The 14,345-nt window shown below is 47.2% G+C and overlaps 1 pseudogene; it reads left to right on the top strand.

The window, feature by feature from the left end:
* Positions 1 to 7,895: 7,895 nt before the first annotated feature.
* On the top strand, positions 7,896 to 8,117 carry LOC142435716 (U2 spliceosomal RNA; annotated as a pseudogene).
* The last annotated feature ends 6,228 nt before the right edge of the window (positions 8,118 to 14,345 follow it).

Here is a 14,345-nt window from a genome sequence, read left to right as displayed (position 1 = left end):
CAATGAGTTAAAAACAATAACAGCCCCTGGTAGATACAGCGGTGTATATGCACACGTTTTGTTTCTGTTTTTTATCACTACAACCATAGCTGTCGGATGATGTGTTCTGCGAGTCTCCTCAACCCGAGGGCGCTAAGGAAAGTTCAAAGACAAAAGGGAATTTTAAGGTCATGGAATGTTTCGATGAATTGTCTTAAGTTCGCTCTCACTTGTTCTTCCTATAACATTTTATAAACTAGATGATTAGTGTTTGACACATTTCAGGGAGGGACGGGAGCGGTGAAAAAAGGAGAGAAGGCTTGCGGAATGCCTTGCAGAATTCTAGTAACTCAGGGAAGAAGCCATCCATGATCCTCACGGAAACCGTAAATCACTCAGAAGTAATGAATATAGGTTACAATTATAAAAGGTATCGTTATTCTTAGGCCAAAGTATGGTGCAAACCAGTGTTTTTGTTTATTTGTGTGCTTTTTGCAAACCATTGTTTTCACGGAATCAAACTATTTCCTGGGATGAACCAGTGAGAGTGAGTTTGATAGTGGGGAAGAATGGGAGGAGATGGCAGTTTTTTCGGGCGGGTGACACCTCGGGTCTTGGCTTCACAGGAGAAAGAGTTCACGCCGAAGCTCGTCTGTCATCCAGTGGGTTTTTTATGAAGGACGGCAGACGTTTCAGGTTCAGTCTCGAAAGAGTACACGCTGTTTCGGGAAAGGGTGTTGAGCTCACACAAGCTGCTTACAGTTAGTCAGGAGCAGCCTCCTGGGACAGTGCACCCACAGCGAACTGGGGGAGGGATCGCAGGGACCGAGGGGTGGTTGAAGGTACTGGCTGACCCATTGGCTGTGCTAAGCCCCACCTGGGCGATGTTCTGGGCCTGGGCCTAGTTTGTACTGACCAGATACCTCCCATGTGGCTCAGGGGGCCTGAATTTGAGCATGCTCAGTTAGGGACTTCATTGGTGTCTAATGGTGGCCTGTGTTCTTCCCAATCTCCTTGATGGGGGCCTTTGCAGGCATGGGAGGGACAACCCCTTCCCCCCCCCTTGTCCCTGATCCAGCTACCTAGCAGAAATGTGTTAAAACCAAACACAAGATTAGCGCATTTTATTCCTATGTAAAACCATCAATGAAAGCATTGAAATGAGGAAGGTCCGTTTCCTCAGTTGTCTTGCTTACACTCTTACATAAAAGAGTATGAAGACTTTAATAAAGGTACAGTTTAGTTTGGAATGAGAACGTAAACGCTTACGAAGACGGGGCTGCAGATAAATGAAGCTGTCACTTTTTTTCCTAACCCACAAAGTCGGTCTAGTGAACCCTGAATTGGGTTGGTATTATGATTATGGAGAAACTTGGTTCTCGGATCACGAATTTTCAGAAATTCCTTGTGTACACTTAAAGCAGTAAGGACAAAACGTGCAACTTTTGACCAAGAATAATCTCTGTACGATGATTTTTTATATGTGTGGTAAGGGGTGAGGTCACTTCTTAGACGCGTAAAGTCTCTCTCCACTCTGCAGTCTCCTGTGCATGAGGTTTGAACCTCGAGAGAAAGACTTCCCCCCATTGCTTACATTCAAAGGGCCCCTCCCCACTGGGAGTTCCATGTTTAGTAAGGTCTGAGAAACATCTAAAGCCTTTCCCACGTTCCTTACAGTCACGAGCTTGCTCTCCGCTGTGGAGTCTTAAGTGTTCAGATAGGCAATAGGGACGAATTAAAGTTTTGCCACATTCCTTACATTGAAAGGGTCTGCCTCCACTCTGGATTCTTCCACGTACAGTGAGGTCTGAGGCTTCTCTACAGAACTGTCGGAGGCAGACAAGCAAGAGAAACTCCATTTTTGTAAGCTGCTAAGTAACTTGCCCTTTCCTCCAAACTCAGGAAGTTGACAGCTAGTTGACCTGCTTGTTCTCCCTCCCCTGTTGGGAAAGTCCACTGGTGATTGATTTTTGCATGGACTCCCTTGGTCCCAGGTCTGGACACTACAATTAGTTTCAACTACCGGTCGTCTTCAAGATCTCGTTTGTTTTAATATAGTTCCTTTTGATGCTGTAATCTGAAGGTGTAGTTAATCTTGATGTTATAATTCAGCGGTTGTTATAATTAATCTTAATGTTATAGTTAATCTTGATGTTATAGTTAATCTTGATGTTTTTTTTTAATTTTAACAATTTATTAGGGGCTCATACAATTCTTATCACAGTTCATACATATACATACATCAATTGTATAAAGCACATCTGTACAGTCTCTGCCCTAATCATTTTTTTCTCTTTTCTTTTTTTACATTTTATTAGGGACTCATACAACTCTTACCACAATCCATACATATACATACATCAATTGTATAAAGCATATCCATACATTCCCTGCCCCAATCATTCTCAAAGCATTTGCTCTCCACTTAAGCCCCTTGCATCAGGTCCTCTTAATCTTGATGTTATAGTTAATCTTGATGTTATAATTCAGGATGTTATAATTCAGTGGTTCTCAACCTGTAGGTTGTGGACCCCCCTTTGGGGGTCGAACGACCCTCTCACAGGGGTCACCCAATTCATAACAGTAGCAAAATTACAGTTATGAAGTAGCAACAAAAATAATTTTATGGTTGGGGGTCACCACACCATGAGGAACTGCATTAAAGTAAAGGGTCACAGCATTAGGAAGTTTGAGAACCATTGGTTTTTGGTATTGTTTCTTTTATGATCAGGAATGTACCTTGGAAATGCATGCCTGGTCTTCTTGATGTTACCAGAATGTTATAATCAATGCTATGCCCTGTAATGCTCCCTAACCCCAAAGAATGACAACACTAATTTAGCTTTCTGTGGAAAATGAGTTTTTTGTTTTTAAAAGATGGACTGAATGTGGACTTGGGACTGCAATCAAAGAATCGCTTTTAGATTTTAGCAGTCCGGCTGTAACCAAATAAAGATTCTTGTAAATTAGCAAGACAGTATAGTGGCTGCCATTTATTTGAACCCCCAACAGTGTCCACATTCCTTACATTCATGAGGTTTTTCTCCATCCTGAGTTTTTATATGTGTAGTGTGTTAGTCTGGGTGGACTAGAGAAACAAATTCATAGACACATATGTGAATAAGAAAGAACTGTATATAAAGAGTAATTGTTTATTAAGGAAACATCCCAGCCTAGTCCAGATCAAGTCCACAAGTCTGATATCAGCCCATATGTCTGAAACCGGTCTTCAAAACCTTCTTCAGACTCACACATGCAATGACGCCAAACAGGGCAAGGTCACAGGCCAGAGGGTGGAGAGTGTTGTTGCTCCAGTGGTGGTGGAAACATCTCAGCACTGGTGTGGGTTTCCATGGGGCTCCTCCAGCTCCAGGGCTCTGGCTCCGTCAAGGGTGGCTCCATGTGGCTTATCAGCAGGAATGTCTCACAGAAAGAGTGTGTCTGCCCTCCAGTGAGCTATTTATCTCTGTTGCACCTCCAACTGAGGTCATTGAGCTATGACCTGATTGACAGGCTAGACTCCACCCCTTTGTAAATGGACAGATTATGTAACTGCCACATCTAGTGAGTTGTGAATGCTGACTAAATACTCTCCCACATTCCTTACATTCATAAAGTTTATCAGACTTATAAAACCTTTCATGTAATGAAAGGAGGGGTGAAGAATGTAAGTTTTACATTCGCGTGGAGGGAGGGTGTGTGTGGAAAGGGGGAACCGATTATAAGGATCTACATAAAACCTCCTCCCTGGGGGACGGACAACAGAAAGGGTGAAGGGAGGCGTCGGACAGTGTAAGACATGACAAAATAATAATTTATAAATTATCAAGAGTTCATGGGGGGGGCGGCGGGGAGAATGAGACCCTGATGCCAGGGGCTTAAGTGGAGAGCAAGTGTTTTGAGAATGATGAGGGCAACGAATGTACAAATGTGCTTTACACAATTGATGTATGTGTGTATTGTGATAGGAGTTGTATGTGCCCCCAATAAAATGATTTAAAAAAAGTTTTACATTCCCACTTATGACCTCTCACAGGTGTAATCCAAAGTAATGACCAACTACAGAAACCTTTCCCACATTCCTGACATTCATACTGTTTCCCCTGTGAGCGATGTCACAGGATTCTTAAGGGTTCAGACAGAATTCAAGCCCTTTTCACATGACGTATTTATGGTTATTTTCCCATTAAAACTGCTCTCAGGAGTGGTTATGTTAGGTAGCGAGATTTAGGGTGCTGGCCCTCCCATGCCTGCGAAGGCCCCCATAGATGAGGTTGGAAAGAAATCATGCACCCAATTAAAACACCTGTGGGAGAAACCCAGAACTGAGCATGCTCAGACACAAGACCCCCACCCCGGCCCAGGCAAAACCAACACCTTGGACACACCCACCTTAGGTACATCACACAGGTGGGCCTGAACTCAGCCGAGGAGGCCATCCAGTACCTACAACCACACCTCCCCTGGCCAGGGGGCCGGGTAGAGTCAAGGCTGAAAGCACTGCTCTTCAGTCCTCGCCCTCTTGGCCAAGCGCCGGTCTCATTTGCTCTGCCCTCGCTCAGCGGGGCGTGCTGTAAGGAGAGTGATTACAAGCCTGAATGCCCCTCAGGGCCTGCTCCGCACCCCAGCGCACCTTCTGCCCGGCCTGGCACGCTTTCCAGACAGCGTGTACCCTTTTGAGACTGTAGAACCTGAAAAACCTTTTCCTTTCCTTCATGAAAACTCACTTATCATACTTCTGTCTGAATTCTTTGTGTGTGAAGCCATGAATCAAGCTATAACTCGTTCCAGAAACCTAACAGTAAATTGAAAGGAACACCGGCCATTGTCCCCACTTTCTTTAACCTGAGAGGCCTTGAATCCAGTGTGAAGTTCACAGCAATGGTTAGGTAATGAATGATCCAGACAGGCTTTCCCACGCTGAAAGGAGTCGAAGAGATTTATGGCTGGAAGATTTCTTTGTTGCACAATCAAGTTTGCCACACGGCTGCATGTTTTCCCACATGGATAGCCTTCATTGTGTTCATGAAAGTTTCTACTGTTTGACTTCTGTTAACAAAGAAGCAACACTTTATTGGAAATAAATTTGTGTCCATTTCACAGCATCAAACGCAGTGAACGTGAATGGCTTTTGCCTTGGCTTGTCTCGTAGCTCGTAAGTTATATCATCTCTCAGAGATGATGAATGACACAGCTTTTCAAAAAGGTAAGTTTTCTGAGTATCTAACACAGTTATAAAAACGATGTACTGTTAACATTCTCGGAACACAGGATGTTACAACAAGGCTTATATATAGGAACACATACGTGTTATATGTGTCACTAACACATACGTGTTATATATATCGCTAGATGTCAAGGTTTTCAGCAGGTTCAGTCGTTCAGCAATTGCAGGCATAAACAGTGTACACATTCTGTAGCCACTACATCTGTTGTCCGTTGGAGTGTGGCCCAAGTAAGAACCACAGCAGTATCTGAGAAATAGAAAAGTGTAGGCGTGGAGTTTAGCCTGTCAATCAGGCTACAGCCTGATGGTGCCTCCTTGTGGGCGCAGCCTTCTCATAAAGAGAGACCTGGGAACCTCGCTCTCTCTCTCTGCCTTCACCTTCCTGCTGTCCGACTCTGGCTCCTGCCAGAGCCTGGGATGAACTGCACCTTTGGATGCACGTGACCGTGTACCCACCGGCCTGTGTTCTTCCTGCAGCCTGCAGCATTGCGCACAGCTGCGTAAGTCTGAAGAGGCACCTATCGACTTGAGTTGGACGGGGCTGGGACGCTTTCCTGTTATATAAAGCTCCTTTTTTACACCTATATGAGCGTTAGCGAATGTATTTCTCTACTCAATCTGCCTAACACAAGATGGTCCCTTGGGAGTTGGGTACTAGAGAAAAGAGTCATGAAGATGGAGAGTGGATGCTTGTCTGACCTCTCCCTCATGGTAGTTTTTCTTATTCGGCCAACAAGAGGGCAGATAGGACCACACTCTTTACTCGACTGTTTGCTGGAAATGTGGGGGACCAGCTTCCCCACCACAGAACAGATCTAAAGGACAGTTGTGTAATCGAAGGGTAAATGAAAGAGGCATCGGACAAGATAAAGCAAGGTCTGAGCAGAGGGCAAGTAATGTAATCTCACCGCTTGATTTCATCTCAGGCATTCAGGTCAGGGTAAGCACATATGCAACAGGGAGGGATCGGACAATAGGCATATGCCTACAGGAGGGAGATGAGCTAGGGGGAATACACGCAATAGGAAGGGGAGGCGCTAGGGCCACACGTGTGACAGGTAGGCACATACGTAACAAGATGGGCAGGCTCTAGAGTCAAGATGGCAACCTAACCTTGGTCCGCCCTGAGCGGGCTTGACCTTAAGTGTCTTTGAACTCTCCTTCAGGGAAACAATCCATTCTCCATATCCGAAGGGAGCGGGCGCTACTTGGGTGGTAGACACTCCCTCCCTGTCGTAAGTGAAAGTTGTTCCCCACAATATCCCCCGGTAATAACGCCACTTTTAAGGTGCTGTTTGAAAGCGCATGGTTGCTATTACACTCCCAAGGGTTAACTACTTTGAGGTTATTTGCCACCAAAAGCAATCAGATCATCTAAACCCTGTGGGATGTAAAAATACTCCCCCCCCCAGCTTTGTCTCCCCCAAAGATATGCCAAATCCAGAGAGTCTGTTTGCCAGCACTTGGTGGGAGGTCAGATGCTTAGAGATAATCTCCCTGAAGGCATTCAGCCATCAGACTACTGTCTGGTCCACCATGGGTGAGGCTCACATCCTACTGATAAGGACACTGATTGTTCCCATGGGGAGACGAGAAGGGGTCAAACCTGCTCAATGACATCCAGTTAGGCTGCCATCCTGCATCTAGGATCCGCCCATCTTGTCGCATGTGCGCCCCCAATCCCTCCACTTCCTTTTGTGTGTACACGCCTAGATGACCCCCCTTCCCATTACTGTATTACCTATAGTACAACCCCTTCCTGTGATGGATGTCTTTACCTGTAATTAGGGGGCATGTATGCCCCCAAAGACATATAAGCCGTGGTTAGAAATAAATCTCTCTCTCTGACCCTGTACCACCAAGAGGAGCTGAGGTGAGCATGCGACCATGAGATCAATCTGACTCCTTTATGCCACTCTCTCTTCTCTCTTATTCTCTATGACTTTACTATGATCTTTACTTATTATCGCTGCACAATTGCACCTGCCGGGCTTGTGATGATTTGTTAAGGGCTGGCTCCCCTGAGAAAACCCTAAGTAGGGCCCACTCCCTTCTGATAGATTGATCATAGATTGTTCGACCAGAGAAATGCTCAGGGACACTTAAGGTCAAACCAGCTCAGAGAAGGTCAAGGTTAGGCTGCCATCTTGGCTCTAGAGCCCACCCATCGTGTTACGTGTGCACCTTCCTATGACATGGGTGCCGCTAGTACCTCTCCTCCCTATAGCGTGTCTACCCCTAGCTCGTCCCCTTCCTGTTAGTAGTTTGCCTTTAATACAGCCCATTCCTGTTACGTATGCGTGTGACAGGGATTGAGTGCTGAGATTATATAAACTGTGAGAGAATGCATTCAGCCCTCACTCTGGTTCCAGTCGCCATGGGAGAGGTGAGCCCTTGCATGTCTTTGTTGTTTCTTTAATTTACACTTCAATGACATCCCCCCACCCCCCAGGACCCACTGGGTTGTGGAGGCTGGTCCCTGACAGTGTCTCTTAGGACATTGGACCAAGTGTTAATCTTCATGACTGCAGAGTTTGACCTCGTAATTCCAATTGAGATCCACAATATGAAACGAAAAATGAAATTATTTGCACAAAAGGTGGTGCTGTGGGCAAAGGAAGGCTTCTGCACACCGCCCTCTTGCAGCACTTCAGCAGTCTGTTAGAAAGGTCTGTGAGAACTGAGCCTGATCGCTTCTCGGCCTTTTGGCTAAGATCCAGTGTGGCATCTGTTCTTATCAATTTAATATCAACATAGTAAATGGATTTTTAGAGCAGGGAGATGGCAGTGAGTTTGCCCTGAGGGGATTAGATTTATTTAAATGATTTCTTATCTATGGAAGCCAGGTTCCTCAAGGTCTCTATCATTACCTCGTCCCTGCAGAGTTTCTTCTGAGCAAGGTTCAGCAAAGCCGGCTCCTCCTGGCTACAGACCACATCCTCGATGACAACTGAGCCCTAAAGCATCCCACACGATCTGGGTCAGAGAGGTATCGTGTATTCCAATGATTACAAGACTATAAACGTGAGGGTAGAATCCCTGAGCAACTGAGAATCGCAGGCTCTGCACACACACGGATCTTCCTTGTTCCAGGAAGATCTATTTTAGGTTTAGCCACCAGCCTGTTCCTTCTCCAACTACATTCACTTTCCCAGTGCGCATGACCTGTGATCTTCCTGCATTTGGTCTTCCTGCATTCCATGTGTTGCATGTGTGTGAAGAGGAATTTATGGACTGGCATTGGACATATGGGTTAATATTAGACTTATGGACTTAATCTGGACTGGGCTGGGACGTTTTCTCAATACACAATGATTCTTGGATATGGATTTCTTTCTTGTACACATGAGTGTCTATGAATTTGTGTCTCTAGTCCACCCAGACTAAGACAACCCTCTTCACAGTTCAACCGCAGTGGACCGCAGCCACAGTCTCTCACCGTCTGTGGCCTGGAACAGCGAGAAAATGAAGCAGAAAAAAGACGGGCTCTCACTCGGATCAAATAATGACACTTGGTGCTGTAAGATTCATGATAACACTACAATAAAGCAAAAACAAGCCCACAGGAAGCACCGAGAGACAGTACGGTTTCCTATTGCCACGGGCCTGCATGAACAATGGAAATTCATGGCCCAGAGTGGTCTCATTGTCATGAGCTCTAAGAGATCAGGAGAGGTCCATCTGCTAGGAGAAAACAAAGGATGTTGTGTTTGGAAATTTGGAATTTTTTTCATGTCGAAATCAACCCAACTCACTGCTATGGCATCAATGCCAACTCACTGTGACCGTATGGAACAGGACAGAACTGGCCCCTGTGAGTTTCCAAGCTTCTAACTCTTCTCAGGACTATAAAGCCTCAACTTTCCCCCCTTGGAGTGGGTGGTGGTTTTGAACTGATCACTTTGGGGCAGGCAGCATAATTAATAACCACTAGGCCACCATTGCCCCTTATAGATCACTGCGAGTGTGAACTGACTGGATGGCAGCGAGTTTGGTTTTGCTCCGCTTAGGAGACCTTGTCAGTCCACACAGGGCACCAAGGTAGCCCACAGCGCCAGTCCTGGAAGACACACAGACCAGGTGACTCCAGGTACTGAGGTCTTGAAACGTCACCTGTGTACAGGAAGGGCCAATGGCAGTGGAGCAGGGCTTCTGTATGCCGCCTAGGATTCAGTCCTGTGGCCTCCTCTGCCAACTTCCCCTTTGTGTTGGGCTGGGCTGACTAGAAAAACCCAGAAACACTCAGAGTTGTATAAGAGAGAGATTTATATCAAGAAGTAATTACATATCAAGCAGACATCCCACTCCAGATCAAGTCCACAAGTCCAATACCAGTCCATAAGTCCCTCTCCAGACTCACGCAGCCACATGCAATGATGCAGGATGCAAGAAGATCACAGGCTGGCAGCTTCAAAGTCACGTGTGTCCAATGGTGGTGTAAGCGTCACAGGCTCTGGCAGGCCTCAGCATGACTTGCCAGCAGGAAGGTGAAGGGAGAAGGGGAAGATTCCCAGGACCATCCTGATGGGAAGGCCGTGCCCATCAGGAGTCACCGTCCGGCCTGTGACCTTTATTGACAAGCTAGACTCTATCCCTACACTTTTATATATCAAGTTGACATGAGATGACATAGCTACCCCATTGTGTTAGTCTACGTTGACTAGAGAAACAAATTCATAGATGCTCATATGTAGATAAGAAAGAGGTTTATAGACAAGAGCCATTGAATATTGAGAAAACATCCCAGCCCAGTCCAGATCAAGTCCGTAAGTCCGATATTAGCCCATATGTCCAATACCAATCTATAAATTCCTCTTCCAACTCATGCAACACATGGAATGACACAAAATGCAGGAAGATCACAGGCCAGTGGGAAAGTCTTGTGATCCAGTGTGGCAGAGAAGCATCTCAGCGCTGGCAGGAGTCTCCACGTGGCTCCTCCAGCTTCAGGGCTCCAGCTGAGCTCCATGTGTCTTGTCCTCTGGAATGCATTGCAGGGACGGAGTGTCCCACATCAAGTGAGCTATTGATCACCGTGGCACCTCCCAATGAGGTCATCAAGCCGTGACCTGATTGGCAGGCTATACTCCATCCCTGTGCAAGCTGACACCAGATTATGTAACTATCACAAACACCTTTCCAGGGAGGAATCACAGTCTCACAGCACGGAGGTGCACCCCAACCTTTCTTATCCAATCTCACCCCCTGACAGTAAGCATATCCCAGCTCTCCACGGAGCTCACTGCTTCCTTGTGCCACCTTCTGGAGGTTCTAGGCACTGGCGCCTGTCAGCCCCGAAGATGCTTCAGAAAGAGTGAGGAGTGTAAGTGGAGCAGAGGGCAGGCAGGAGCTGAAGAAGGTTGGTCCACACGCTCGTCTGGGCGGCTGGGACCCTGCCTTGTGATTTCGGATGCACAGGTGTGGGCTAGTTCTCCCTGCAGCACATTTGAGACCTGGGATAGACGCAAGAGGAGGAGAGGGGTGTGTGTGGCTTTCTCCCAGGCGTGGGACAATGTTCTGCACCGAGGGCCGATGCACACAGGATGAACACGCTGCAGCGTCCTGGGCACACCCCTGCATTCATTCTGCACGTACTTCCCCGGGCCTCTTCTCTCTAACAGCCAGAGATGGCGGAATCACTTATCCCAGAGCAGGAGAACCATAAAATCCCTTACTCATCCTTCAGGTCTGCAACTGAATCCCCACCCCACCCCCCACACACACACCCTGTCTCAGGCCAAAAAAGCACCCTGTATCCAAGGACAAATGACAGAGGGTTAAGATAGCAGGAGGGGAGACAGGAGACACCCGCCCCCCCTGGGGGAGACAGGACAGTGCCTGCAGGTGATGGCAATGAACAAGGTGGAGGGACGCGTGTCTGAACTGTGGGGGAAGCAGTGCACCACCTGACGCACCATAAAGCGAATTAAAAGAGGAAGTTACTTACGAAGAAGAAATCCTTGGGGCACATTGGGAAGGATTTTTGTAAACACTATCTTTCAAATCTATAATAAATCCATCAGAAAACCAATCTGTTTACTTCTAACTTGCCACCCCTCACCTCTGTTCACAAAGTCACTTGGCGGCAACATCATCTGGTGTCAACTTGCAAATGGGGTGGAGTTTAGCCTGCCAATCAGGCACAGCTTGATGACCTCATTTGGAGGCAACACGGAGATAACCAGCTCACTGGAGGCCAGATACACACAGACTCTCTGTTTCATCTTCCTGCTGACAAGACACATGGAGCTACGCTAGAGCCCTGGAGCTGGAGGAGCCACGGGGAGACCCCTGCCAGCGCTGAGATATTTCCACCGCCACTGGATCCACACTTTCCACCCACTGACCTGTGATCTTCCTGTACTCAGCCTCATTGCATGGCTGTGTGAGTCTAAACAGGAATTTATGGACTAGTATTGGACATATGGGCTAATATCAGACTTATGGACTTGATCTGGACTGGGCTGGGATGTTTTCTTAATGTACACCTGCTCTTTGATCAAAAGTTCTCTGTTACACACACACACGAGGCTCCCTGGTTTGTTTCTCTAGTTGACCGGACTAACACACTCCTGCTCTTTTAACTCTTGGTTTCCATGCCAGTGTTCTCTTGAATGATCTTCAACCACCATCTCCCTTATATACATGCCTCTTCCTTTCACCATGCGAATCCAACTCAAACTCACTGCATGGAGTTCATCCTGGCGACCCGATAGGGGAGAGCTGTCCTGCAGGGTCACTGTGAATCGGCATTGACTCGAAGGCAGCGAGTTTGGATTGGGGTTTTAGAAAAGGTTTTTATTGATGAGATCTCTGTGCTAGCTTCCTGATCCAGTTCCAGGCCTCCTCAGTCTTCCTTAACATCTTCATAAAAAGCTTCTGCTGTAATAGGTAGGCTAAATAAAGTCATTTTATATTAAGCAATCATTCTGCACCAGTCCTAAGTGCAACCTCAGGCCTTATAGCAAAAACAAACAAACAAACAAAACCAAAGAGCCCTTGTTCCTAAAAACCAGCAAAAGACTATCTTGTACCAGGAACTTGTGCAACTGCAAAGTCTGCTTGCTCAGTTGTGCTGCTTAACCACAAGTTCTGCTTCTGTACCAGCTTGCTTGCACAGCTCAGCAGTTTAATAAAACCTTATAAAAACCCAAGTCTCTAAGCAAGGGGGACCGGCGATCCATTTTTTTCTTTTCAGGTCTCTGGCCCCTGCACAGGTTCTTCATCTTCTTCTTTTTTTGCTAATAAACTTTTCTATTTCTTTCAATCTCACGTCTCAGTTGTCCTTGTCCGGCTCATGTACGACACTGCCTGGTATCCTTCAAACATGGTTGGTGCATCCAGAATCTACTTCCAGGACAGATGCGTCCCAGTGGCTGTTCACTGACCTTGAAAGAGCCCACAGAAGTCAGCACGGTTATAGACACTGCCACCTCCAGTCTGCCTCACGAATGTAAAGGCCCACATGCCATTTCCTCTGCTTCAATCATCTCTGATGTCCAGCAAGGGATGTGGGGTTCTCTGCTGCCTCCAGGATCCATACATTCATTTTCAGAGTTACACTCTCATCCTTCAATCACACCACGTTACCAGCCCCAAACAACCACACACGCAAAGAAAACCCATCCTCTGGCAGGTCACATACACAATGCCCTTTTCCAATCATTCTCCCGTGACTGCCAGCTTACGCCTTTCTGTTACACATGTGCCTGGGTTTTCATGATTTATTCAGGCCAGTCTCTTATGTATGCTAGATTGTACATCAATTGGGGCAGACACCCTGTGTTTTCTTGTTCCTGCTGGCCTCTGAAGCTGATCATTAGTGACACACAGGCCATCACCGGTTTTATATACTCTTCAGCAGGGACGTCCGAGAGAATGTTCTAAGAAAGACATGTTGTTCCTGCAAAGGCCAACACGGCCGCCGCTAGCAACATGTGAATGCTTTTAGCACGGTGGCTTAAGGACTGAGTTGCAAATGGAAAACATCATGCATCAAGCCTACCAGTTGACCCCAGGGAGGGAGATGAGGCAGCCTGCTCCCTTCAGGATGCACCACCTCAGAAATTCATAGGCGGGCAGTTCTGCTCTTGTTAACTTGGGGTCATTGTGGGTTGGAACTGATTAGACTGTAGTGAGTTTTGGATAGATGATTGCTGCAACTAAGAAACTAGACGTTTTTTCTCTGTGACGTTTTTCTTTTAAAATGAACTTTGGGCAAAACGTTGACATCTGGCTACTGGAGGGAGCCCTGGTGGCAGGTGTTGGCATGAGAGGCTGCTGGCCACAAGGTTAGCCATTCGTGTTAGTTTATTGTGCCAACCTGGCCAATAAACACACGTGGGGCTAAGTGAAGGGAGGAGGGATAAAGGGCTGGGTGAGCCTCGCCTTTCTAGTTCTTGGGTCTCTTGCTTTCTGATAGTCGGACCAGGGTGCAGCTGCCTGCTTCTGCTGGCAAGGCTGACTTCCTGCAAGACATCCCCCAGGAGAAGCCACATGCACCTACCTCGATGCAGCCCTGGGAGCTGGAGCAGCCGTGTGGAGACCCTGCCAGCACTGAGATGCTTACACACTCACTGACTCGGCTTTCCTCCTGCAGTCGGCGTCAATGTGTGTGTTTTGTGAGATGGAGGAGGACTTTGTGGATTGGTGTTGGACTTTGTTGGACTTGTGGGCTTGGGCAGCACTGGGTTGGGATGTTTTCTTGATGTGATGCACAGTTAACCTTGATATAAAACTCTCTTATACATGCGTTTCTGTGGATTTGTTTCTCTAAAGTACCCAGACTCACACAGCCAGCTACTCCCCAGGAGAAAGATGAGGCACACCACGTAGTCTTGGGTCCCCCTGAGCCAGCTTTGACCAGGGCAGCTAGCTTGGCTTGGCTTTTGCTGGTGGACACCACAGGTCAAGTGCACTCACCTTCAGCGACCCAAACAGCAGGGAGGGAGTGAAAACTGCCTTCCTCCCCACCCCGCAGGCAGGCCATCCGTTTTCTGTGTCCTGCAAGCCAGTCAGTCGTACTGTGAATTCCAAGTGGGAGAAGCCCCTCGATCCGCCTGTCCTGGCTCCACGCAGGTCCGTATCAGGACAAAATAGATGGACGTCATTCTGAAAAAAAATGGGGGCGGTGGGGGGG

This window comes from Tenrec ecaudatus, chromosome Y (genome assembly GCF_050624435.1).
Source record: "Tenrec ecaudatus isolate mTenEca1 chromosome Y, mTenEca1.hap1, whole genome shotgun sequence".
In the NCBI taxonomy this organism is placed as follows: Eukaryota; Metazoa; Chordata; class Mammalia; order Afrosoricida; family Tenrecidae; genus Tenrec; species Tenrec ecaudatus.
Note: the sequence above shows the minus strand (reverse complement) of the source record. Positions and strands in the feature narration are given on the sequence as shown.